Below are 27687 nucleotides of genomic sequence, written 5' to 3' on the forward strand. Positions count from 1 at the left end.
TACTCAAACATCACAATGTGGATATATTTTACAATCAAATAGGGATGTCCTTTTCCTAATAATCTGAAGTGAGTGTCTTTTGACCTCAATATACTTGCTAAGTTTCGTGACTCTAGTAGGCCTAGAAGCCATTTCATTTGATGTAGTACATTTGTACAGTTCCTGAATCCCATCTTGAAGTGTAGCTTAACTTTCAATATTAGGAACCAGAAGTGTGATTCTGAGATGAAGTAAATCAGTAGTGTGTTCATGTATTTCATCTCAGTTACAAGGAAGTCTTGCATGTTCTGCATGAAAGGACCCTGCTACCTGCTCACTGGATAAATCTTGTTGGAAGTAACATGTTTATCTCGCAGGTTTATGCTCCATGGAGCTGTACTGAGGGGAAATTAGATTGAAAAACATTCAAATTTACAAGCATGTTAGCATTACGCACCCCACCTGGCTGTTTTGGGTGAGTGCTCTGGCCCCTCGAAATGACAATTGTCTCCTGTTTGTCTGCTGTGCTGGTTGCTTTTTTTTTTTCCAATAAATGAATTGGACGCTTGGCTTCCTAACAGGTTGTGTTTTATTTTTACACCAAGCTACTGATCAAATCGGAATTAAAAGGCTTTGGGAAACACCTTGGACCAGTCACGTTTTTCCCCAGAGGCTTCTAGAGGAAACTGTGTGTAGGAATGGGGAATAACTAGGTGAATTGGAACTACTGATATGCTCTGTCATTTTGTATTTCTTAGTGCAGTCTCGAGGTTCAACACAGAATCCCTGTTAATTCCGTACACCTAGAAGGACCATCCTAGACAACAATCTCCCCAGGGGTCTGGAATTAACATCCCCTGTATCGGGGACCCATGTTACTGTACACACCTCTCTATAAATTCAGCAGGTTTCAAAGTGAACTAGTCAGAGAAGCTGTTTGTTTGCTTTCTGCTTTACATTAATGTGGTCATGTTCCCTACTATGGACCTATGAGATGTGACCTTAATTCCTAACACCTATACCAGTAAACCCACAGCATCCATCGGCCCTTAGAGACGGTCGCTGAGTGGCAGCTTCTGGGGAGCACTGGGGTTCAAGTCCCAGCAGTGTGTCAGCTGGAGGGCTCATGAAAGTGCACCAAAGGCTGAAGTCTGCATGTGAACAGATACTCCGGGATGGAGACATTCTTTTTGTTTGGTATATTCAGATGCACTTAGTTCCTCTACTGTAGCTTTAAAGTGTGACTACAGAAAGTGTTGGGATAGGAGGTGCCGCACTGACATATGGGCCACACACCATGGAAACTAATTGTGTTGGGCTGTAAAAGTTTTAGCAAGCCACCTTGTTTCAAAGGAGTGTGGCTATTTCCTCATTAGGATTCTAACATCTGCACATAAAATGCTGTCTCTACCTGTTCAATACTTGATTCTAAGAATAAGGTCCAGAAATCATAAACTGAAAAATCTTTTTTTTTTTTAACTATTCACCCCCATGTTTTGTCTGGCACCTTTAGCCAGCCTTGCTTTTTCAGGCCCCACAATGCTGCATGCAAACAGGGACTGAAACTCCCAACATTCACAGTGCCACTGGCAAAAAGCCAGGCCTGCCTGAAGGAGTCATCTGTGAAATTAAGATCACTTATATGCACTATAGGCAACTAGAATACAGTTAGTGCATGGACACTATGTAAAACCAAACATAAATCATGTTCACTTATTTTATAGAAGTGCATTATGTCATTCATTTCACACATGAAAACAAGCACTGCTGTTTATTTTGTTTTGCATAGAGTGTAAAGAATGTTTTCCATCCTCCACTAACTGGCAAGACAGGCTTGAGGGTCAACAGCAGTGCAAACCCTCTAACTCATGCCAATTGGATCAGTAGAACCATGCATGTCAAATGTGAGAGCATTTGAGTATGAGAGTGAATCTATGTGAAAGCGAGTGTCAGAGAGTATGTATCTCTGTGTGTTGGCTCACATATGCAACATGTGCTACTGGCCCTGAAATGCTTGTGGTAACTCTTGACTTCTGGGACCGGTAACCCATGGCATTTGGGGGGGTTACATATGGTAAAATACAAAGCCTCTCATTCCAAAGGCAATTTTTGACATATGTGGCATCTATGGAATATTAAGAGGAGGTTAAACATCATGTGAAAATCCCAGTACTGGAATACTGAATGTAATTATTGGCATAAGGGGAACATCCATGGCATATTGGCAGGTTCCCATGAGAAAATGCTAGCCATGGCATACTGGAAATAATTTGTTATAAATATGTCTCTCCTATGACAAAATTCTGGACCAGTTAAATTATAGGTAAATTGCATGGGGTGAGCCTGTGTATCATTGACAATAATTTGCATTAATTTATGCAACAAACTAATCCACATCACCATAGGTACATACACACCATTCAGGCAGTGTGCATAGAGCCGGAACAACCAATCACAAAGCATATAACAAGTAGACATACTCTGTCTGTGTTCTTTCTGGTTACATTTGTCTATGGTCATCTCTCGCTGCTTACATGGAGCCTCCTAGTAGAAATCTGATCCCTGGGTTAATGCCGTCTAGCCCAAAGTTATATACCAACCAAGAGCCACCCATGTGCCCTCAATCAAGCCCCTCCTGTAAATATGTCTGCCCCGGTTTCAAGATTTTACTGTTTCTGGAGGACACCCCCTTGCAAGGTACATTTCCCTATCCATGACAGCACAGTGATTTATGCCTCTCTCCGGGGTTGCCACTCCTGTGATTGCCATTTGTGTGCTGTCTCTCTAAACAATGGTGCACCCTATTCCCAACAGCATATGACTACATCTAGGTCCTCGTTCTTCATCCAACATCCCTAACATTGCTATTCTACGGGTCAAATGAACTGGTTCCATTGCCTCCTCCATCTTCATGTGTTTCCAGAAATTCCTAATACTTGGGCAGTCCCAGACCATGTGCATAAAGGTTCCCTTCTCTTCTGAGTATCTAGTTTAATTTGGAATGGGCCTGCTGCCCATTGTCCACAGTCTTTTCAGTGTGTAGTAGGCTCTGTGGAGGTAATCAAGCTGGATAAGGTGGAGATCCACCAATATAATGAAAACCCATCAGCACCTCCTTCCACTCATCATCCTCCAGAGTTCCCACATCCCCCTGCACCCTCTCCCACAGGTCAATCACCGAGTGAGGTGCACTGACCAACAAAGAGCGGTACAACCCAGCAATTCCATGAGCCCCAGGGGTTCCACTGTCAGCCTGGCCTAGAGTAGACTAAACTCTGTAACAGGCCCCAGAGATCTCCAAAGTGGTTCCAACATTCTCCTAAATTGCAGAAATCTATAAAACTGCTAATTATGTAGGTCAGAGTTTCCCGAACTGTGGGTCGCAACCCACTGGTTGGTCGTGAGATGATTTATAGTGAGTTGTGAAAGCCCAAACAATAAAGATGAATTTACATTCCATATTTATCTTGTCCCATTTGCGGCACTTCAAAGACAGAGGTCAAATGTTAGGCTGTCTTCTGACAAATTGCTGTTTTTTAAACTTGGGGATTGATGCTTACAAACTACTCTCCATTTGTAGCCGGCACTTATTTTTTAGGGCCGGCACTTATTTTCCTGCATCTAGCATTTACTGCGAGCAAAAGACAAATATGAGAAAGATGAAGGAAGAGAAAAACGAAAAAGGGTCACAATGGGAGAAAGCTGCAAGAGTGAGCTGACGGGGCAGGGAGTAGCTGTAAATGGATTGAAGAGGCCTTAGGTGACTTCAGGTTTACGCTGCCTCAGTATTCCATGCTCGCACATTTAATTGCAGCAGCCGCCGGTTTGAGAGGAGGGCTTTGGGCACCAGCACATTTTTATTTACGAATTAAGCACTGAAATACCTGTAAATTAACTGCACACATTCAGCAGTTAGAAAAGCAAAAAATGAAGCACATTTTCTAGTAATTCACAAGTGAGATAGAAACAAAGATTTTAATAGGATCAAAACAAATCAATTCACTTTTCTTGGTGATGCACATATGATATTCACTGAAACCCGACAGTATCATTTGTATGCATTATATCTGTTTCAGTAAAACTGAATATCTATGCAAATTAAGTCCCTATTTCAATGGAAAATGTGCTGTTTGTAAATGACACTACACGCTGCTTTAGTTACATTAAAAAAAATGCCCACCTCAAGTCCATCAAAGCAAGGTTGGTCGCAAAAGATTGTTGCTCTAAAAATGGGGTTGTGGTTCCAAAATGTTTGGGCAGCGCTCATATAGGTCATACTCTCCCCGAGTTAATCAAATGACTTTCTGTACATCCCCGACCATACGTCCCATAATTTTGGGAGCCCTATGTTATCCCACCCTCTAAAATCACATGCCCTGCTTGCTTTGGCCAGCTAGTCGCCCACCCAAAGTGGCGTCTCCTGAACGAGAGTTTTAAACAAACATATGTGGAGTGAGGCACATTTGCACGCCCTAAGTGATGTTTTTGGGATTTCATGCTGGGCATTGTTGGTCCCCAGGCATACAAGTAATGAAGTGCTCCCCTCGCCCAAAACCCTTCTGTCTCTAGTTGGTAGGCTAGGTCTTGTCTATCGCCAAAGAGACAGTCTTTGATGGCTGACATATGTGCCACCAAGCAGTAGGGGTCCTTGCCAACATTTGAACAAAATGGGGTCAGCTCCTGTGGCAGGTCAGGTTTCTTAGGTGCACCATTAAAGTATTGGAATACTTCTAAAGCGGCCTTTGCTTTAAGAACCCATTACTTTTGGCATATGTATGTAACTACAGTGAATTAAATGCACTAGTTAATCATTTAATCACATTTTTTTTTTTTTTAATTCTTCTGGAAGTGGAGTGAATCTATGGAACCTTCCCAGGTGAAGGCTGGCTTGCTCGCAATTCAGGTCAAGGATTACATTACCCTACTTTCAGACGTCATCAGACCCTGCTGGTGAGCAGAAACGGCGGGGAACTGAGAGCGGAGCGCGCAGCAGCAGGCGTTTGTCATAGCAATTAATAGAGTTGTCTAATCTTAAAAATTCTAAACATGCTTACATTTGAACAGTTCACAAGTGCTCCTTCTTAATTTATATTCAAAATACTTTTGTGAACCTGGCTCCACGGAGTCGGGATACAAGTACCCTGCGTGCTCCGCCTAACGACGGATCGCTTTAAATTCCCCTAAACCATCAGTTTTCCTAAAACCTCGCACACAAAACACACACAAAGACGGACAAACAGCCTTTCTACGCCTGCGCTCTGATTAAAATACAGTCCTGCTAAACTGACGTGACAGCGCCGCGGGCAGCGCACGCCAACGAGCCGCTCCGTTCACTTGAGTGGTGTTTACGCAGGTTTGGGAGCGGTCGGCGCGGTGGCGAGAGCTGTCCCTTCGGATGCTCCACCCAGGCCTCAGACTCCCGCCGGGAAGCCCCAGCCGGGCCCCGACGCGCACTCTGGCGTCTGTCTGCAGCCTGAGTCACGGAGGATGTCACTGGTCCTTTCTCTTCTTTCTTTCGATGCTTTGTCCACCCGGGAACTTAAACCAGATGGAGGAGAGCTGCGGGAGACGGGGTGGGCGTGAAGGGGACAGGGCGAGTCATGGGATGCCGTGGGAAGTGGTAAAGGGAGAGCTGCGTACTGAGGTCCACGCCAAAACCGTCCCAGAATATACTGCTTTACGTAGGTACAGGCACTTGGCTCCTGTGGCGCATCATGTAGCCTAGGTAAGCCGTCTGGCTAGTTTTCTGGTTTCGGACTGGGACAGAGAGTTATTCACCTATGCCGCACAGAAGTAAAATAGCATCTTTTTGACACCTCCTGCCTACGCCAACTGAAAAAAAGTATTTAACAACTAGCTACATGTCAGGAAGATGCCTTGCAGCCTCTCTTGGGTCGTCTGCCAGGAACACTTAGGATGCTGGGACTTGTAGTCCTTACTTATTATGGGAACGTGCCAGCATCATATGAAATATTGCATGATTTTCCCTAATGCAACAGGAATATGGGCCCTTGAACCTCAACTTGGCAATAAAAGAGAACAAGAATTAAGGTCACGCTCTTGGACCCCACTGCATCTGCTGCACTAATGATCACTCGCGGCGCCCCGTGAAACTACCACTCCCAGAATGCTTATTACTGTCAGCTGAAAAACAGGACTTTGTGAAGGGCTCCCAAGTATTCAGTCCTTATTTTAATATGTAAAGAAACTATGATCTGGGACTGTTTATGATACTGTATACAGAGTAATCGTGCGATGAAGAGTTATGTTATAATTTTGTTTTAACTAGCACTCTTCTCATTTCGAAGTTTAGTAATAACCGGTGTTATTACTATCCAAGTTAAGGGCACTCAATTCAGTGACTTCAGAAATATGGGAGACTAGGTTGCCTGTGGGCGTGATCTTGTGACCTGCATATCACAGCATATGTCAGCAGTGTGCTTAATACACTTAGGGCCTGACTTACAGTTTGGTGGTGGGGGTTACTCCTTCACAACGATGACGGATATCCCATCCACCGAAATATAAATCCCATTGTATCCTATGTGATGAGTAACCCCTTCCTGGAACTCCAAATTAGGCCTTTAGTCATCTTTACAGTTTCTATGGTATGTTCAGCCAAAAGTAGTCTTAACGCATAGTGTGGCCATAAAAATCTATTATTTGCCTTCGGTATGTGACTTAGGCCCTCATTATATATGTGCCAGAATTTGGTGTAGGGATCCCGGTGGACAGTAATCTCCCATTTCAGTCGTTCCCCTGCATAAAAGCTCCAACAATTACAGGTTCTTCCTAAAATGGGGGAAAAACGAAACAGACCCACTTATGCCGTTTTTGTTTTCCTTGCATTTCTTCCTGATTCTGGTGAGAAAACCACTGACACTTTCTGCCTGCTCAGAAAGAATCAGCAAGAGAGCTGGTGAGGGGTTCATAGGAGGAGCGGTGCAGACATCAGCCTTTCTGGGATCAGCCCAGTCTGTTTCCCCTGTGCAGCTGTGGAGCTTCGAGGGCAGAAATGTGTGGCTGTCCACAGCGCCTACTCCTGCAACATGTAAACACGTCTGGTGTCTCCAGAGCCAGAATGATCAGATCCAGCGATTGTGAACTTGATTATTCTGGACCTTGAGGCACACAGAATTGCAGGGGGTGGAATTCCACTGGAGTTATCCCTCCTAGTGAAATTCCAACACTCGGGGATCAACACTAGTGAAAGCAGGAGGCACTGACCAATAAAAAGCAAGGACACAAGAGTGGGGCTTAAGCCAACCATTGGTAAGTAATGGTATATAATGGGCAGCCAATAAACTCGTTTTAAACTTTTTGTTATTTTTTTGTTTACAAATGATTTTGCCAACAGAGCATGAGTTGTCTCCTGTGAAACCTAAACAATGGGGATTAACACATGCAAATGGTACTTTAAAAAAAATGTTATTTGTGCATGCATTAAAACCCCATTCTTTTTACTTTTTTTTTGCTTTGCAGCAAGTTAAGATCATGTGATGTGGCCTTGGCCAACGGGGTAGTTTTGCATTTTCTTTCTTTGTTTTTCAAAAAGGTGCCCCCAAAGTGAGGGCTTGTTTTTTAAGTCCATATCTATTACGAAGCTGGAGATTTCTTTCAGCACATCATGGGCTTTGGTCTATTTTTGTTTCCAAGGAACTCCATGCTTTGCATGCTGGTCCAGTGTATTATAAAACAGCTTTGGAAGATCTATGCTAATACGGAGGACCATCCAATGCCACAGAACCTACAGTTCTCAGCAGATGGCCCATTGCAAGGGGTTTTCAAGACCAAGCTGGCTGAGGCTCCACTGTCATCAACTCAGCAGTTCCCTTACTTCTTAGAGGGCAACCATGAGGAGAGCGGATGGGTCTTATGCCTGCTGATTTTTGGCAGATGCCCTACTAGTACCTTTCTTAAATGAGGCTTTCACCATACAATGGAGCAATACAGATCTATGGAAACTCATAAATGGCCCTCTCAATGTATGAATGAGTGACTGATAGAATTTATAAAGCGCAGATCATGTAACTAACTTTCTCCTCGGAATGGTCGAGGTCAAAATGTAGCGCGTTCGCCAAATAAAATGCTACCCTTTGTCCAGTCATGTGAAGTACCAAGGAGGCTGAGGTGGCTTTTGCACCCAGTTTTGTGAGATTCTGACTTTGAAACTCTTTGAAGGGTTTCAACAATGAACACTCTTCAGGTTTATTTAGGGGTGTGTGTTAGGATCTCTGCATACCCTGGTGCAGTCCAAGTTAGCATTGATTTACACCCGAGGGGTACTTTGGTGCTTGAAAGAATATTTCTATAGTGAATCAGAAATCACTGGTAGAGCCATGCTTTTTATGCTAAAGCCATGTTTTCTGGCCCTCTTTGAAGTACAATAAATTTGAACCCATAGGTAGGTCAATACAAAGGGAATTTGAGTACCTACATGCCGCCCCAAAGTGTGGTGGGGTAGCTCAGTTGGTTGACAAACCCATTGCAGGGATCAGTGAGTCAGCTGCAGGTGACAGTATGTGTGAATCTCAGCAAGGCAGAACCCACCTTCCATTGATCATGGCACAATAAAGTAAGTATACTTTAATTGTGTAAAAATAAAACTTCTTACCACAGTGTTTAGAGACCCCAGATCTGTATAAAAATTGTATTATTATTGATATAGTATAGCACATTGGAGTTTGGTTGACCTCAGTTATCTGGTTTCCTACACTGATGCAGAATCTGCCCCCTCATTGATTGTACAACGGCAACTTCACCGTACTGTGGGGAAACACATGCCTTTAAGAAATTTAGAGACAATTCATGAATAGGTAAATATAAGTTCTTCCATGATCACCTGTTTAATAATCAAGTTATAGCCAGTGGAAGCCACCCAGTATTATCTTACTACAGGAAGCAGCTCTATATAGAACTCCTAAGACATGGGGGTCAATGTAGCATTAACAATCTGATTTGAGAGAAACCCACAATCACAACCAGAGGATGGACATTGTGTAGATCTTTACAATGAGTGGCATTCATCTCTAGTCACGACTGGATCTGCCACTCAGGTTCAGAGTTATAAAATACAAAGAAGGAAAAGGGGAAAACTTCCAGGATAGCACATCTTATGGGCAGGATACAAAGCGAAGTAGAATTTCCCAGCAGATAGTGATCCTCTAACCCCAGCCGATTAAGACGTCTTCCATTTATCTTCCTGCAAGCCTCTTATGTACGCATCTTCTTGCAACGTGCTGGACACCATACAGATTCAAGTAGGCTGAATATTCCGAGCTTGTGCTATAGTGTGGTTCTGAGTGGACCTTATCCAGTCTTGTCACCGTAAGTCTGCTCTGTAGTTTGCCTATGGGGGAATCCTTTCCAAGGCCACACAGCCCAAGTAGTAACTGGTGGGTGAACTTTCAATTTCTTATGAAATATGCAAAATGTTCTGGAAAATTACACAAATTATACACATTTCCAAAAATCTCACTGTGTGAAATCTGAGAGTGAGGACATTCCCATAGTTTTGCCCTGCCACTAGTATAAAAACACTTTTGTTCAGAAATGTTGATTTAAATTTCAACCCAACTATGAGCAGGGAATCCTTTATCCTCCTACTGTCACCAGGTTTAAAATCCTCAACATGAAACACAAGGTTAAAACATTCCTATAGTGCATTTGTCCTGCACAAATTAGATCATTGTAGTAGCTTACTGTTCAGCCTTCCTCACCATTCATTCTTACCATTGAGCAAAATGGTAAAGTTCACCGCGATGACCCTACACAATTTCCCTAAACAGACAACAATCTCGAACTATTGTCGCCAAATTTGCTGCTTGTGAGCAAGGAAAAACACATGAGATACAGGCTTCCAATCCGTGTTTCTTCTTTGCATACATGGACTCTTCCCTCGGTACCTAGCTCAAATACTCATCATTATTAACCCAAAACCTACAGCATCTTTGCTGTTTTTATCTACCCGAGCTAGACTCGGACTCTGTCTTCTTCCTTCTCACCTCCAAAACTTCTTCGAAGATGCACTTTGTAAGCCTGGAAAGTAACCACCACTAATCTGATTACATCAAGCGGATTCATTCAGGTGTTGTCTCACCTTGTAGGAAGCCCCACACAATATTCAGTATTTACTGCCCTTGCTGCCTAAAACCTTATGTACTGCATTACTGTCACTCGTGGAAAGTATTTCTTGTTGGAATGCTCTTGTCGCTCAAATGCACAAATAAATAAATAAATATTGCGTGCTAGGATTGTTAATCTTATTTTCTTCTCCGGAATTTGAGTGATTTATTAACATTTTCCAGGGAAAACGGACAGGCGGAGTAGTAGGTGTTTATACTATTAATAATAATAATTATACTATTATAAACATAAATTATTTTACTTGTTATTATATTTGGTGTTCACACTTTTGTTGCAAAATATTTCCTACAAGGAAACAGCTTCTTAGAAAACTGTGGCAATTCCAACTTTTGCCCTCCCACCTACACCGGACTCCCTGTTGTACTTCATCACCAGCTCCCCATCTGTCTGAACCACATTGCTCACCTGTTTCATTTGGTACATACATTACTTTTCTGTTTTCCATAAGCCATACAGGCTGTTCATTTAGCTTAGATTGTTCACCTTGGGTTCACTGCAGTCACTTGTAAGGGAATATGGCATCTCGCTAGCGAACACAAAGGGAAAAATATCTGGTCGCACATTTTAGGTTCAACTTGTCATCTGTAGGGTCTCACGATCCCACAGAAAGTGCCCTTCCATTGTAATCTCATCCCTCAGTTTGAGACTAACATCCAGCTCTCATTCTATTAGTAACTTGGAAAGCGTGTTTTTAAGAAATATGATTGTCAATCTGTGGTTTCTCTCTCATTCAGTTGTATTCTATAAAACTCGTGTCATGAATTCTATGCAAGTAAAGTAGTCAAGGCGAAACCAAATAAAGACCAATGCATCTCAATGGCAACACATAATACTGACCCTGATGTCACTTTATTAATCCTTGCCTGGTTACAGTTGATGGCATACTTCCAATATAATAGGCTAGTTGTGATCTACTTAGCATCTTTGGACCAGTGACAGACTTAGTACATTTAAATCTGTCCCACACAACGCCCTGCCCCCATCAAACCGAAGATCCTTCTCAAGTATTTGCTGAGGGTTCCACCTGCATTGGTAATTTCCCTGCTCACCCATGCATTTACTTTATCCAAACACATCTTCAAAGACCTGACATTTGTGGCAATGCCAAACCAAACAGGGGTCTAAAGCCATAGTGTTGTTTCCTTAGGTCAAATGGTAGCATTTAAGAAGCCTTTGCTGTCAGAGCTTTAGAAAAGCAATTTCTTTTCTTGGCAGCATTTTTGTTCACTACAGCTTCTCTTCTTAAGCCGCACGCACACTTATCCCCTCTGCGTACTGCAGGTTTATGCTTTTTCAAAACACATTGGTTGATTTCAGACTTCTAGCTTACAATTTGAACAATAAACGTGGCAAATTATGTCATACTCTCATTCCCTGGAGAGTTTTTTTTTTGCAGGAGATGTTCAACTTTGTTCCTTGTACAACATGATACCCACCCACTTCTGAGATCATTAGAGAAGTCAGCGGACACCCATTCTTCTTATGTCTTGAAGAAAACTAAAGATGCACGTTATAAATGACACCCTGGGGCCACAACGTCAAAACAGTTAGACAACCAATCAGTCCATAGACATATGGTACTAAATTATTTTACATTTTTAGAGTACAGATTTTCCACAATAGTGTGCGGCACAAATTTATTTGATGCTCACAAAACAGGACAGATCCAGACTAACCCATAAGCTATTTGGACTTTTTATGGGTGCCAAAAGTGCAGTATACAGGTTGGTATACTAGGCCCTGATACATGACTGGTGCCTCTAGGGTGATGAACCAATGTTTGAAAAAATAACAGGTATAGAGGCTTTGTCAGTCCAGCTTACAAACATTGTATTAGGCATCTCTTCTCCCCTTTAGGCAGGGAACTCTGCTGGTCCAGCCCTTTGTTGACCCAGTTAGCTAACAACTTGTCAGCCAACACAGAACGTTTCTCCTTATCCCTTATAGTATGATCAGAGAAGTACTGCCTGAGAGGGGTAGGGTATTCTTTCCTGAGTCACTCTGGTACCATCAGTTGATTAAGAAATGGGTACTCCTTTACTTCACATCTAGTTCTTAAACAAAACCCCACCTGTTGTCTTGTTCTCCTTGAATGCCTGCACACACTAGATTGGCTTCATCCCAAACCATCTCATCAGATTCATGCACTCATCTGTCAGATTTTTATTCTCAGGCATCCTTACATTGAACTTGGTATCGCTAAAGGGGAGAAGACAAAGTAGAATCACTGCCTTGGAATTTTCATTCAAACTTTGCACCATGCATGAAATCCCACAATTGCTGAACCACCCTGAAATGTCAGTGCCTCATGTCTACATATGACTCTCCTGTTTCCTTTTTCTCTCTTCCTGGGTCCTCTCATCCTTTCTATCTGTTTGCCTCTCCTCTCTTCCTGGCAGGTGAACCTGAGTTTCTCTCACACTACCTAGCTCTTTCCTCCTCCTCTTCTTTAGCTTTACCGGGTGCCAGCTTGTGTTTCAAGCTATCAGATAAATCTAACTTATCTATAGGAGTGATCCCTGGGACAAAGAACATTCGTGCCCTAGAGACGGACGGAGGAGACTGTCTAGAGAAGATTCTTTTTAGCAGATACCATGACGGGAGTGTGGGAGGTGTGTCTAAAGAAGTATGTACCTGTGACCCTGAGAGCCTACATCCCCAGGACTGTCCTCTGGAGTGTCATCTTTTGAACTCTCCTATGAGAATCAGGCAACCTTCTCTATTGCTATGCGGGTCTCTAGCTCCCATTTATCCATCATGAAATCTGTAAGACTCCCCTACCCCCAATGCAATACATCTCATTCAACTCATGTAGGGACATGTTTTCAAGCCTCCTTCTTCCCATTCGCCTCTGCCATTATTATGCGTAAGCTGCCTGGATTTACTGTTAAGCATCTATTGAAACTCAAATCTAGTGATCCACCACTGCTTGCCACCAATTGCAGGAACGTCAGGAGTCTCAGGCGTACAACTATTACTGTGCTCCGATTGTGACTGTCAGTGCAAGTTGGAGCAGGTGTTTAGGTTTATTTGTGATTCCACAAATGAACATCACATACTTTCTTTTAGCCGTTGACTCTCAGGGTAGCAAAGCTTAGCAATCCAGGGCTCACATGGGAAGGAGGTGTGGGTTAGATATGTAGAATTCAAAAGACCAACAAACTACAGTTAATAAATATCCATCAAGTGCTTTTGCTTATAAAATACAGTTTTACATTTACGCAGAACAATACTGTATATACAATTCGGAGGGCACTTCACATGTTACACTGTTCTCTTATATAAGGGTCAAAGTGCACTTGGGAGAACAGCCTCTGCTATTCCAGATGGTGAGAATCTAATGAGTCATGCACAGGTAAACCTATGGGGATCTGTTTCTGTGATACAGTGTCCAGTGATTTGGCTTACCCCTTCATCCAGGAGTTAGGTGTGTCCAAATTCAGTGGGTTAATGTTTCCCTTTCCTTCCGAAACTGTGGTTGCACAGGACCTTTTTATGTCCTTGGGTATGTTTGTCATCTACAGGCTGGACCTGCACTTGTCAGTGATTGGTGGGCAGTGCTGCTTAAAGTGCTGTGCTCCTTACAATGCTCACCATGTGGAATCAACTGTTCTCTGCCTCAGCCCAGCCAATGTAGCCCATGTTGTGTGTGCCTCTGCACACCCAATCAGGTGAGTGGCAGCGCCAATGGAGGATCAACTGTATGCAAGTCACATTGCTTGCAGTTTGCTCTGTCTTGCTTTGCCGAGTCGTTCTTGGGCCTAGATGGCACCACCAAATGTAGTCACAAGTTCTCAGTGCCTCATACTTCTAGACATAAGCTTCTGTCAGTGGTGTGGCAGCATTGCACGCTGTTAATCTACAGGAAGGTCCTATAGTCACAGGTACTTCCAAGGTTCAATATTCAGTGCAGGGACACTCTGGTGGTGATGCAGACCTTATCTTTCAGCATGAGTAGTGCAGGTCTTCCCAAGGGTGCAGCAGCCACCTCAGTCATCGCCAGCTAACCTTCACTCCCCCTCTTCTAAGCAGCATCTTGTTGGTGTATAGGCACTTCCAATCTCACTTCGTAAGCAGTCAGAAAGCTCCTACATTCAAAGTGGACCCGAGGCAGCTGTGGATACTCGAACCCTGAAGCGCAAAATGTTTCTTGTTCGTCACTGGTTTGGGCCCCCATATTCTGGAAGAGAAATCTTGGTACACTCGCTGAACATTTCTATCCCATCCTTATACTAAACATAGGATCTGTGTACCCTGGCAGTTCATTGTGTGACCAGTTTCAAGCAATTAATGCTTTTTATGTCTTCCTGGAGAAATGTGGGTGGAGCTACAATTCTCTTGTCAGGGAAGACCTAAAATGAAGGCACTAAAGAGAGAGCAATTTAACTTCTGCTATCCTTTGGAGTTCAGGGAGACCCCTTCCAGTAAACAGTGAGGAAGCAAATGGCAGAGGAATTTCCCTGAGCTTTTAAAGGTAGGCCCGTCTTGTCTCTTCCATACACTATATTCTGACTCAATGCTAAGGATCTCTGGAATCTCCTGGAGGAGCCCTGCAATTCATACCCGCCACTCTCCATCTTATGTACCACTTGATTTCAGAAAATCAAAAAGGACTCCAGTGTAGACAGTGACACATATATCAGACTCTCTACAGACACAACGCCCACACACAAAAGTAACAGTACCACATGCATCATCCATGCCACCTATGGATGAAGTGAGGGACCTCATTGCTGGAACTGGCAGGCTAATTTACAAATACAGGAAAGAGCAGTAGGTGATTCTCCCTAGGAGAAGACATCTAAAAAGGCCAGTCCTGCCTCTGTGATCTTGTCACTACCATCACTTTCAGTATTCAGCAATCCAGTAAAGTGACGGTAGTCATGCTCAGTTAAATGATGGTGTTCCCATCAGGACCACAGAGCCCTGCTCTTTGGTAGCAATCTGTGAAACAAGACCCCCTCAACACGCATGCATGACTGTCGTGTGTTTGGGCAAAATTTAAAATCCTGCACAGCTTGCCATGGTGAATTTGAGGCAGGTACACCTGCTTTTCAGGACCATGGAGAGGGTCTTTTCCATGCCAACACATGACTATCCATTTTACTTTTGTGTTGTTGATAAGCCACTTTAACAGCAATAATGATCTTGGGGTTGTGACCAGCAACACAGTGTAGTACGCACAGATAAGTAAAGATCGGGATTTTCTTAAAGGATGTCCTTTGTTACTTCTTCCATGGCCTGATAACTGTCTTTGATGTAGAGATTGTAAAGGGCTGAGCCTGCAAAGAACCCTCTTTCATATCTTTATTAGATCCAAGAATATACAAACTTTCTCCATCCATGCCTCTGGTGACTTGAGAGACATATTTGCTGCAGAGCCTGTTAAGACCATGACCTCTTGCAGAACTGCAATGCACTAAGAGGGATGCACATCATATCACCATTTGATTGTGCAACTCCTCCATTAAGACAAAGGAGTGTTGCCACCCTGCCAGCAGAGGCAAACGAAAAATTAAATGATAATAAGATGTGTGCTATCATTTCTTTTTCCATTAGGAGCTGAGTCTTGGGGACGGGGCCATAAAAACAAAAATGGTAGAGGACCAGGAAGAGTGGTGGGCACTGCTGTCAGTGTGCATGATGGTTTGGCCGGCCGTCTTAAGACATGAGCATTGACATCTCTCCACCCCAGCTGCATTGCTGGGTGGAGAACAACAGCAGGTACAGGCTCCCAGTCCCACTGGGAGTGCTAAAGCAACCCTCTCCATCCAATTCTAATGTTCCACTCATGGGTATTACCTGCGTGAGAGCAGCATCTGGATTGGCCATAGGGGAGTCTGGGAGTCCCAGCCTGTGCACGCACACACACACACCAGAAGAACAGCGTGCGGCGAACAACAAGAGGCAGGTAATTTTTGTTTTCTTCTTTTTATTTTCTTTAACTATTGCCCATCCCCCCACCACCCATGCCACCTTTCTCTGGCACCATCGATACTGGACCTATGACATAACAATCGCATCCCTACTTTTGACCACAGGATACACATAAACCGAGGTGGGTCCTACAATGACATATATAGAAGAACACATGGGGGGTTATTACAACTTTGGAGGAGGTGTTAATCCGTCCCAAAAGTGACGGTAAAGTGACGGATATACCACCAGCCGTATTACGAGTCCATTATATCCTATGGAACTCGTAATACGGCTGGTGGTATATCCGTCACTTTACCGTCACTTTTGGGACGGATTAACACCTCCTCCAAAGTTGTAATAACCCCCATGGTCATTTATGCTCACTTGCATGCAAAGTTCTTGAACAAGTCCATGTTCTGGATGTAACACAAGTTGGAGGATTAATACTGAGAATGGGCTGCAGTGAAGCACTTATTCATTGAGGAAAAGTAATAAATACATATTATCATTCATATCGTGCAAGCCTTGGACTGCTTATCAAAGTGCAATGAATGAAAATAAAAAATTGTGTTTCTATTGAGGTTTTGGCCTCAGAGTCCTCAAGTTGATAGTGTTAAAGCTCACCTGCCATTGATGAAGACCGAACATGATTGCATTTCACATTTAAGCTGTATTTTTTCCATTATGGCCTCCATCATGACAACTGCTGTAATTGGGATGAGGTAATTCTCCATACAGAATGATCAATACTGTGGGTTTTAATTATTCCAGGATGTCAGAAAAACAAGGGATTATTGGTAATGGCCAATAGCCTCATATGTAATGGGAAATAAGGGGCAGAAATAGATGTTAGCTTTCTAATTTCTGCATGTTTTCCTGTAATGAAGCGTCTTTTGTTTTGTGACAGATTCTTCCAACTTTGACTTTGTGGATTTGTCACCTGTAATTTTCCATGCGGATTACCAGGTGCCTCTTAATACCAATATGGGTGAAACCTTTTGACCCAAATCATTATTAACTAGCCTGTTGAAATATGAGCCTAGCAGGGGAAGTGACATGGGTATGATTGATAGATATTTGCTGAAGTTTCACAGAAGAGACATTAGGATGTCCTCTTTGATCTAATCTTGCAAAGGAGGATGCAGGTCTAATCCACACAACTCTGATTTGTGTTAGATTTATCCATTTTCTTCATGGTTGGATGCATTATACTTATGTGCCATGGGTTCTTGTAACTGAGAATTCTAAAAAGTTTTATGCATAGTGCTTATAAATGGCAGACGTGGTATACATTGCTATGTAGAAGGAGGTTATTGTTGGTAAATTATCATAGCTTTTCCTCTCAATATATTTCAGTGACACCTTTTAATTGAAATTAAATTCAGAATTACTTGTTGCATTGAAAGGCACTTTAATATCATTCAAATGAAATCCTTTTCAGTTAGAAAAAACATTTTCTGTCACACCGCCCCTCTTCTTTATAATGTTTTGTTTATTGTAATATGTTTCAGAAATAACATGCCTACCCCTAATATTATTCCCAATCCTTACCCAAACTTTTGAACCTGCCTTGAATTCTCCCTTACCTCAGCCAAACATGAATATACACCCTAACCTTGAACATATCCCTGACCTAACGGTAACCATCCACGGACTTTGTTAACAACCATTACCCAAAACCTAACTATAACCTTGGCCCCAGCCCTGACACTTAAAAATCCTAACCTTTATTATGAGTTGCCTTGACCCCAGGACTTTTGCTATGAGCCCAACTTTGACCTAGTTGTCTAACAATAGTCTACCCTAACACTGACCCTAACTCTAACTTTGATGCTTACTTTTATCATAACATTATTCTTGTAATCACTATAACTTTACCCTTACCATAACCCACAGAGTACCCCAACACTATCCTTGACCCAAACTTTTTACCCTAGCTCTAATTCTAAACCGACTCCTAACAACAGCCTTGGCCTTATATGTCTCTTAATGTCCCTAAAAAATATATTTCTCCAATATTGATTTTGAATGATTGTTAGTGATGCAGGACTGGGTAAAGAACACAGATTTTTGTTCTCTTCACTGGATGGGCCATTTAAAGAGTGCAGAGGAAAATGGAGACTGTTGAGGAGCCCCACAAGATTGAGTAGCTTGCTCTGATAGGTCTGACAAAAGTAGAATTTGCTGAAATGTGTTATTGCCAATAAAGTGGGTGAAAAGCTGGCTGAAGTGCTGATGTTTTCTCTCTGTCATTGGGGTTTAACCTTTTGGTATGGTCAACGGGACAACCACCCATTACCAGCATCACCACCATGGACGATATACAGCTGCAGTTGGATTTTATTTGCTGGAATATTAAAAAGTATCATAAACACATACCAACTATTTTTCAATATTTTTAGCATTAACAGTTTTTTTACATAGTTTATTTTTTGCACATAAAAATACATTGTCGCATTTTTCCATGTTTTATACTAATTTACAAACATTAATAATAAGTGTATTTATTTGTTTCATGGTAAGGGATGTAAGTGTTTTTTGTCCATGTTTAACAGCTGCTTCATTTTGTAGACTGTTCATCATTTTCGGCTGTTTGTGCACTTTGAGGTCGTGGTTTCCTTTTCCTGCTCTCCTGTTCAGGTAATAGTAGTTTACAATTGCTTTGCGAGGAATTAGTGTTTGAAGAGAGGTGTTAAAAGTTAGTCAGGGTAGTATTTGAAATTTAACGTCTTCAATTTTATTTTTTAGTGTAATTTGGATTGGCTAGTTTAAGTTAGTGCAGTAAGCTTACATGTAATGTATAATCTGTTTATGTGTTTTGTGTTTTATATAGGTGTAAAATGTTTGTAATAAATTTCAACTGTACTGTGTTTTATATGTGGATTTAGAATTGTGAATGTAGTTAGGAAAGGTTTCTATGTTCTTGTTTTACATGTTATTTTAGATATTGGAGAACAATTTTATTCTCTATGTGTTTTGAATATTTGTTTTCTTTTTTCCTTCATTTGTTGATTTTCCTGGAGTGTCTCTATATTTTGTTTAAATTGAATATTTATTTAATGGGTTAAGTGGATTTATGAAATATTGGATATTTTATTTTTGTTTTGACTTATTTTTGCATTTTGTGTGACCTTTTTCATGGATACATTTTTAGAATTGCTTTTTTTCTGTTGTGATTTCATTTCTGAGGACTTCAACAACAAAATTGTATGTGTAATTTTAATTATTATGATATATTATTGGGTGGAAAATGTTAATTTTTTAATAGTTTTTACATTGTAATTTTGTATTAATATTATGTTATTATGTTAGGATATTTTATATATTGTAGAGATTTTTTATTTAAATCTATTTGGTTTTTGTTGTTTTTTATATTTATCTATAGATATCTATTGCTGCAATCTTTACTTACTTTGAAACATAAAATATTGCACATTTTCTTTAGTTCTAAGATTAATATTTGAGATTTGAGTTATTATTAACTATAAATAAACATTTATAAAAAAATATATATATATTTGTGTATTTGGGCAAATTTAAATTCTGATGTTGTTCAGTGTGGTGATTTCTAAATTATGTTCTTGCTAATGAATCTAGATACAATACGTCTTGGTTGTTAATATTATTTTGCTCGCTAAATTTTATGTATTTGTTTAATTTGTTTTGATATTTATGGTTTGATTAGGGTTAGGGATTACACCATTCTTAGTTCCTGGTAGCTTTGCCTTTTCTTGAGTATTTCTAAAAATTGGTTTAGAGTAAGGTGACTTCTTCCAAGTGGTCCTTGTAGGAAATTGTGCCACTGTTACACTGCGTTACTTGTCTTTTCTTCTTGGGACATGGTGTTATCGTAGACATTCCACCGTGGAATGTGATGCTTAATGTCTGTGTCCTTATTAGTGCAGGTGTCCAACCCAGGTATCTTCAAAGTGACCCATTAATAGGGCAAGTTTTGTTTAATGTTTTTTATAACATGAGGATGCAATTTGAATTCATAATATCTAATGATGTCTATTACAGGGATGTATGCTAAAGAGCTACGTTTGTTTCTATTCTCATGTGCAAGTTCTTGGTAGTGCATACTGTACACTCAGGGTGGATGTTTGTATGTGCCTCCGTATGCTCTGGTTAAATAATATTAGAACATTGGAATATTATGAGGTCCATTGAAGACAATGGAGTGCTCTGTACTTCTAATGGCTGGCAAAAGCCCGGAGCTCAAACATTCCTGTGTTTCTCTCACATAGACCTAACGGAGCCCAATTGGCTTTCAGTCCCCTCGGGCTTCGTGAGGCCTTTATTTAGCCTTGTAGTCCACTTTAGCTGGGCTATGCCAGCCATTAAAGGCCCGCCTCCTTTTTAAAGGCCCTTGCCTTCGGCTGGGGCCTTTAATGCTGGAGCGGGTCTTTAATGGCTGGTATAGCCCGCTAGAGCGGGCTATAAGGCTAAAATAGTACCACTGAATTGCAGTGTGTGAGTAAGTGGAAACCATTGTATATTCAAAATCTGTGATAATTTTCTAACAGTTATAAATCTTAACTTGTTGTTTTATATATGTTCTGTTAGCATTTCTATTGTGGCATACATTATAATTCTTCTATCCTTTTTGTGATTGTCATATATTTAGAAGGGGTCAATGTGTGGTTAGTAAATGTTGGAGTATGCCTAGCTCTTCGTCTCTTCTAGATGCTACTGCTTTTTTCCTAGGTGTTCTAAGTGTTCTGACAAATTAATCTTTTTAGATTTTGTATGGCAGGAAGTTGACCTGTTGCCTGTTCAGGAGCGTTTTGAATAGTATTTTTCATTATTGTTCCTGTTGGCTTGTGTAAGGTTGTGTAGGCCTCCTTCAGGTCCTGTATGGCATCCCTCATTTCTATTTCTGTAATCTTAGGGGGAGGACTATGTTCCCTAACATTTTGTACAATGTCATTTTTAGTAGTAGCCCTGCCATACCATAGCACTTCAGTAACATCCCCTATACCAGAGTGAAAGCTTCTCTATTTGAGATGTGATGTCTGTTGCTATTTTAACATTTTATCTGTGGGTTTTAGCATATAATGCTTATACATTAATTATATTAAAATATATTTCATATTTTCACGTTTGTTTATACACTTTAATATTATAGTTGCACATTTCTACTTACATTATTCAGTTTCTCAAAATCTCGATTTTGAAAAGCTGTTTGCGTTTGACTTGATGACAGTTGAGTCAAAGAGATATATTAGTTACAAACGGTTATTATGTGGTGATTTTTTTGTTTTGATTTTGTTAGGTTCAGTTTGGTTTGAAATTATTTTTATTAAATATTTATAGTTTTAATGTTAATTATGTGCATTAGATATAACACTTTTGAGTTTGGCTTTCTTGGACTTGTAATTTTCAGATGTCTTTGGCTTGATTTTCCTTTTCCTTTTGTCTTATAGTGAAGATACCTCTGTTTTTGAGATATATATGTATAGTATAGTTTTAGTTTTTTTAGTTAACTTATTTTATTATTTGTTTCCAGCTAGTATAACATTGGTTATTTTCATAACTTTCTTTGTGAATTGAATTTAGTATTCTTTTTAAATGTAGCAATATTCTTATGTTGAGCCTCAAGGTGAAAGATGTTCCATCTGTGGTAGCTTTTTAGGATTCATTTTTGTATGTTTTGTGTTCTTATATACTATTTTGTAAATTAGAAAGCATTTATATTTGTTAACTGTTTTTAGATTTAATTTCATAGGTTGCTTGGAGAGTAGTTTGATTTTTTAAAATCATTTATGATTAAAGCTAATTAGTGTTTTTATTTAAATCTAATGTATATTTATTTTATTTATGTGTGTGTGTGTGTGTGTGTATGTATATAATTTCAATTTCAACATATAGATAGGTAATGCACTTCAAAGTCATTGTATTTAATTTTTTGGGTAAATAGATTTATTGATTTATGGATTTTAGATTGTAATGTACATTGCCACAACATATCTGGAGCAGCAGTAACAGCATGTTCAGGCCATTTTATATAAATATATATATATATATATATATATATATATATATAAAACAATAACTTTGGCACCGTTTGACGAGTCATAATTTTTTAAAAACAAATACAACAGTCAGTTCAGCTGCTATATTGAAATGTTAGAGGTGATCTGTCGGCTGGGGTCCCAAAACACCTTTTCCCCATGCATTTTTCCATAGGGTCTTTAGACACAACTACATTCTGAACTGCTAAAAAGAATTACACTAAATTTGGCAGAAAGCTAAATCTTGGTGCACAGATTGTGCTTTTTGTTATTTGATCTAAATCCGTTCAGTAGTTTTGGCGTTATTAAAGGACAAAGAAATATAGATATCTGGGCAGAGCGCAGATCTCATGGTGAAATTTGATTTGTGTCAGCACTTCAGCCAGGAAGTGCCGGCAGCCATCTTGGGACCAGTATACATGATAGCACCCTTTGATATGCATTGTAGTGAATGGCAGGTTATGAGGGTCACAAAAAGGAAGACATATAAAGGGTGATAACAGATTTTAGTTACAATATAAATCATTTGTTGCTGGAACCTAATTTTAGGAATTGTGGTATGTTCTAAGGTGATTTTACTCTTTGAAAAAAACCTTCTGCTGGAATTTCATGACTCATGTTTGAGAAAAAAACTGTTTTCTCATGGTTTTTCTATAGAGGTAACGGAAAGTGTTCCAGAAGCTAAAATAGAGCATATATTCTGTGAATTCACAGTATCTTTTACACCCATATGGGAATGAAGTCTGACATGCTTAGTAAAACATGTATTTCCAACAGGGGCAGCCTGTCCGTTGATTCCCTTATGTTCTACTGCAACCTCCCAGAGTGTTCCAAAGAACAGCCAGAGTGCTAACAGTCTTACTTATGATATGTGTGGCACACCTGCAGCCAACTTATTGAATCAGACTGGTTAAACTTGTCATGGAAATTATGGTTAGTTGCGTAGAAAGAAAAATTAGGACATATTTTAAGTGAGTTCGCAAATATCTTCCTTTTCTATTTCATTAAAACATTCTGACATACAGACTGAAACATGCATGTTCAAAACCAGCAGCTGACTGCCAGTTAACTCCCTGATGATCAGCAGCTTTACTACAGTTCAAATGACCAACTAGAGTGCTAACATTCCGAATTTATGCACAATTGTGGTCCTTCTGAGCACCATCTTGGGGAAATTAGGGAGCATCATAACAAATATGTCTCCCAAGATGGCCACCAGAGAACAAAGAGCCCAAATGTAATTCAAATATCACCCAAATGCAGCCCAATGACAAAAGTGTGCAACACACTTATTTTTTATGTCTTTTTGCAGCTACTTAAACCTAAGGTATTGGAGTGCACTACATGAGCATCAGTTACATTACACAAGGACACATTCATTTTAGTTTTAGGCATGGGAAGATTAAGGGCCTCATTACGAGTTTGGTGGTCGCACTGCAAGACCGCCATTGTGGCGGCCTCCAAAAGACCGCCATGTTGGTGGTCTGTACGAGTTATACAGGCAGGGGCGATAAAAGCCAGCCAAAAAAACAACACCGCCAGTACTTTGGAGGGCGAGAAATAGGTGGTCTGACAGCCCGTCATGCAACCATGGAACCTATTACAAGTACAAAGTCGCAACAGCGGTCAGCTAATGACGGTCCGAACCACAGCAGTTTGAGATCAACAAAGTAAAACACAACACCCATTGGATGGATTTGAAAACAACACAGCTGACTCAACTTGCCACACCCTACACACCTGCAAAGCACACTATAAAACACACCCCTTCACACAACACAATCCTTTGCATCCACAATGCCAAATACTGTAGCCAGAGCGCATTATCAAAAAAGATAAAACCATAGAATAGGCACTCCACCAACTTTCACTAAGCACATATCCCACACCCTCAACACACTCCTATCACATCCATTTTCACCTCACTACTCCATTTACTCCCCGTCACCTGTTTAAATCCCACCACCTATCTATTTTTTTAATTATCACCACCTCAGGGGCAAAGTCCATTCCATGGCATCCAGGCACCAGCTGCATGTCCAGAAGACTGGCGGTGGGCCCCAACATCCTTCCTTACAACACACATCCTGGGAGAAGGTCTTGGCCATTCTGCATCCTGATGGCTTGACAGGAATACCTGGGGGTGTGGAGTCGGGTAAGTCACAGCAACAAAATATCAGCAAAATGTATTGTCATGCATGTTCATTGATCACCTTTTGCCAACTCCACTGTCAACCCACTCAAAAGCCAAGTGTCCACCTGACTATAGACCTCTCTCTGGCCTCCAACCTGTGAAGTAGACTCATCTGGGCCAATAGCAACTCTGTATAGTTTGTGTAGTACAAGGATTGACAGCACTACAATTCCCAACAGACACTGCTCCACCATTGCAAAAACCTGAACACGAAATGACATTGAGTGTTACCTCCACATTTGAATGTAGACACCTGAGAGGATGCCATCTGTATACTGTGTGGTTAGGACAGGCATTGACAGAAATACTGTAACTACACTCAGCCAAAACAGTGTCCTCGGCTCCAGTGACCCTTCTCCCTCTACTCAGCCTTTGAACTCTGCTCACCTGAGATCTGTATACTGTGTTTAGTACTTGGTGTAACATGACTGTAGATCCCAGGAGGGTCAGTCCATGTAACTCCAATAACCAGGCCAGTGCCCATGTGACATTGTGCACCTGTCTCTGAACTCACAAATGAAGTTTACCCACCTGGGAGGGACCAAGATACAGATCATTGTACACTCTGTGATGTGGCTTAACATCTAGATCCATATTGAGCAGCTATGTCAAGATGAAAATATTGTGGACAGGAAGGACAAACTGTGTGCCAAAAAAACATACAGATCAAAGGTCCCAAGATGCATCATATGAATGGTATTGACATCAGACACATTCACAATGCACTGACCACATGATGAAAAATATCACTTATACAACAAGGTTCTGGGTGTATCTGCATTACAGTCAACTAGGTCTTATAATTACCTAAACCACATCCTGCCCAGCGACTGTTTAGCCTGCAAAGCTGGTAGTAAGTAAGTCTATGACCATCCTCCCAAGCGCTAATCAATTCAGACATTCTGAAGGTAGTTGACTGAAATGGAATTGGTATGTTACCCAAATGTCAGATCAATACAACTAATAGCATATGTGCCTGTCACATAAGGAAAATCTGCAAATACAAGGTGTACATGGCCTTAGCCAAATTTCACTGTTTGCTATTGGAGGTAGATGTCACAATACAACCTTAATCACTGTATCTCTCACATCAACAGGACTAGCTGCCACTGTGAATATGTAGCCCACTGAAGAGACTGCCACTGCCCCGTGGATGAAGCCCTCTGTGAGGACACCATTCCTGGACGTCTTGACTTTGAATACATTTCTGGCCCATCCGGGCAATCTAGTCAGAAGACACCAGTGAGCCTCACCGTGACCACATCAACTCCTACTAGCCCCGTTGCTTCAACATCTCAGGAAAACCAGTCGCCCTCAAACCTGTGCTCCAACGACTGTGACAACCAGCTCACTTTACTTTTTTGTTGCGTCTCACAATTATGTTCTGTACATACGTAAATAAACACACCTATCACAAAAACACTGCCTACTACCGTTTTATCAACATTTTGAAAGGTTGAATTGTAAACCCAAGTGATGCACATGAGGAAGACATAAGATGGAAATGGAAGGAGGGAAATGTCCCAGGTAGTGTCATGCTGAGGACAAGTAGCAACCCAATGACACAAGTGTCTGGTCACACCAAGCATTTTATTGCACAGTAGAGCACATAGGCTGTTAAAATGTCTGGACTGTCATAGCCAAGAATAGCTGAACCATCTTGAGTGGCTAAATGTCACAAAGGTACAGTCCCCCAGACCACAGAAGAAAAGACTTTGTCAGACCTTGTCCCGTAGAATAGGCTAACAGATTTGTGGATATTGTCACTAGCTAGAGCCTTATCATATACTAAAACCAAGTCTGCCAACTTAACATACTCCATGGCACAGACAGAGGGCAGTACAACAGTCCCTTTCGTAGGCCCATCCTATTACAATGACCAAGCATCTGGTGGCATGACACAAACCTATGTCAGTGTTGTGTCACAGGCACTGTCGCCGGCAATGAAGAAACACATTGACAGCTACACAAAGTTCATACAGGATCATTGTCAACACAGTCTGAAAGGAAAATGCATGGATTGCACTGGATGACATGTTCCAAGGCCACATGATCACACACATGAGACAATTGGACCAACTCACCACATCAAATAAGTGTATTGTGCACTTCAGAATTCCACCCACCATGTCCAAGCTGTTTGGCACCATACCTGTGACCAACGTTACCTGGACCAGTCCATATCCACTTCATATGTCAGAACAGAAACAGGTACCTGGCAATGTCACAACTTTGAAATGCCCACATGAGGATGGCATGATGAAGAGACTTGGATGAAACACAATACAAGGAGTTTAGCCAGGAAAAAGTATACATATGACCCAAACCTCATTTCAAACTTCAGTAGATCCACGCACATTACAGTGAGACTGAAACAAACAAGAAGGTAGCAACATTTACAAGCCTGACTTAGCAAGCAAACCTCAGTTGTATACTACATAGCATGAGATCCCCTGTCTATCGGAACAAAATACCCTACTCAACACATCCTGACCCCTACAGTTCCATACACAGTCACAGTAATCAAATAACATTACATAAGTACATTCAAGTGAAGTAATGATTGATGAGGTCTGCCCGCAAGTCTTCACCTTCCTCTTCATCAATGTCATCCTCACTTGGCATTTCAGGATTCTCACCCGATGGTACTGCTAACTCCCCTGTTATGTGAACCAATCTGGATCTGTGAGAAAATGCAGCTAATTGAGGTGCTTTCCGTGATAAGTATGTAAATGGTTTTAGTAGGGAGACAATGATCTTTATATAATGTGCACTTGGCATCACTGTCAATGTGTGTCTCTGACTCCTGACAGGTCCCTTACTCACGCAGCCCTATTGACAGCATCACAGAAGTCATATTTGCCATGGGCAGGCCTATTGCATTAAATGATAAACACACAGTGCAGACAGTGTGATAAATTCTGGGAAGCCATGATATGTGACTCGTTTATTTGGTCACATAGCAGAAATTGGACAATGTATGCCTTTGTTTGTTGGATGCCATCTCTGTAGGATGGACACATATGTCCAGAAGTATGGTTGGTGGCACATGGACATGATAGAGTACCCCATCCCCTCCCAGAGGTGGCATGAGTATGCATTTGTCAGTCTACATGTCCACACATGGACAGGTTAGATGCCCTCTATTCCCACCATGCCAGTCCCTTCATCATTACCCATGTGTAATGTTTGAGTTTGTAATCTGTCAGTAGCCTGTAATCTGGCAGTAGCCTGTAGGAACTGTATGCAGGAAATCATTCTCATAGAGTGTGAGTGTATTTATGCATTCATGCCTTAAGGAGTGTACCAATCAGAAGCCACAGAGGTGTGATGGGTTCCATAGTTCCTCGGCTCTCAGTCAGATTGCTGGAGATGTCAGTTGGCCTACCTAGTCAATGGAGGGACTGAGCAGGATGGTAGATTGGTCTGCAGATT

The 27687-nt window shown here is 41.2% G+C and overlaps 1 long non-coding RNA gene across 3 annotated transcripts in view; it reads left to right on the forward strand.

Moving 5' to 3' along the window:
* LOC138293521 (uncharacterized) overlaps window positions 1-27687 on the forward strand; it is a 945691-nt gene that overhangs the window by 903218 nt on the left and 14786 nt on the right. Inside the window, exon 5 of one of the 3 annotated variants that reach the window (XR_011203027.1) lies at window positions 18616-18684. The exons of the other annotated variants lie outside the window; for them this stretch is intronic. This is a non-coding gene — a long non-coding RNA (uncharacterized lncRNA). The remainder of the gene's footprint in view (window positions 1-18615; window positions 18685-27687) is intronic. 3 annotated transcript variants of the gene reach the window in all.

The sequence above is a fragment of the Pleurodeles waltl genome, chromosome 4_2, assembly GCF_031143425.1.
Source record: "Pleurodeles waltl isolate 20211129_DDA chromosome 4_2, aPleWal1.hap1.20221129, whole genome shotgun sequence".
Taxonomy (NCBI): Eukaryota; Metazoa; Chordata; class Amphibia; order Caudata; family Salamandridae; genus Pleurodeles; species Pleurodeles waltl.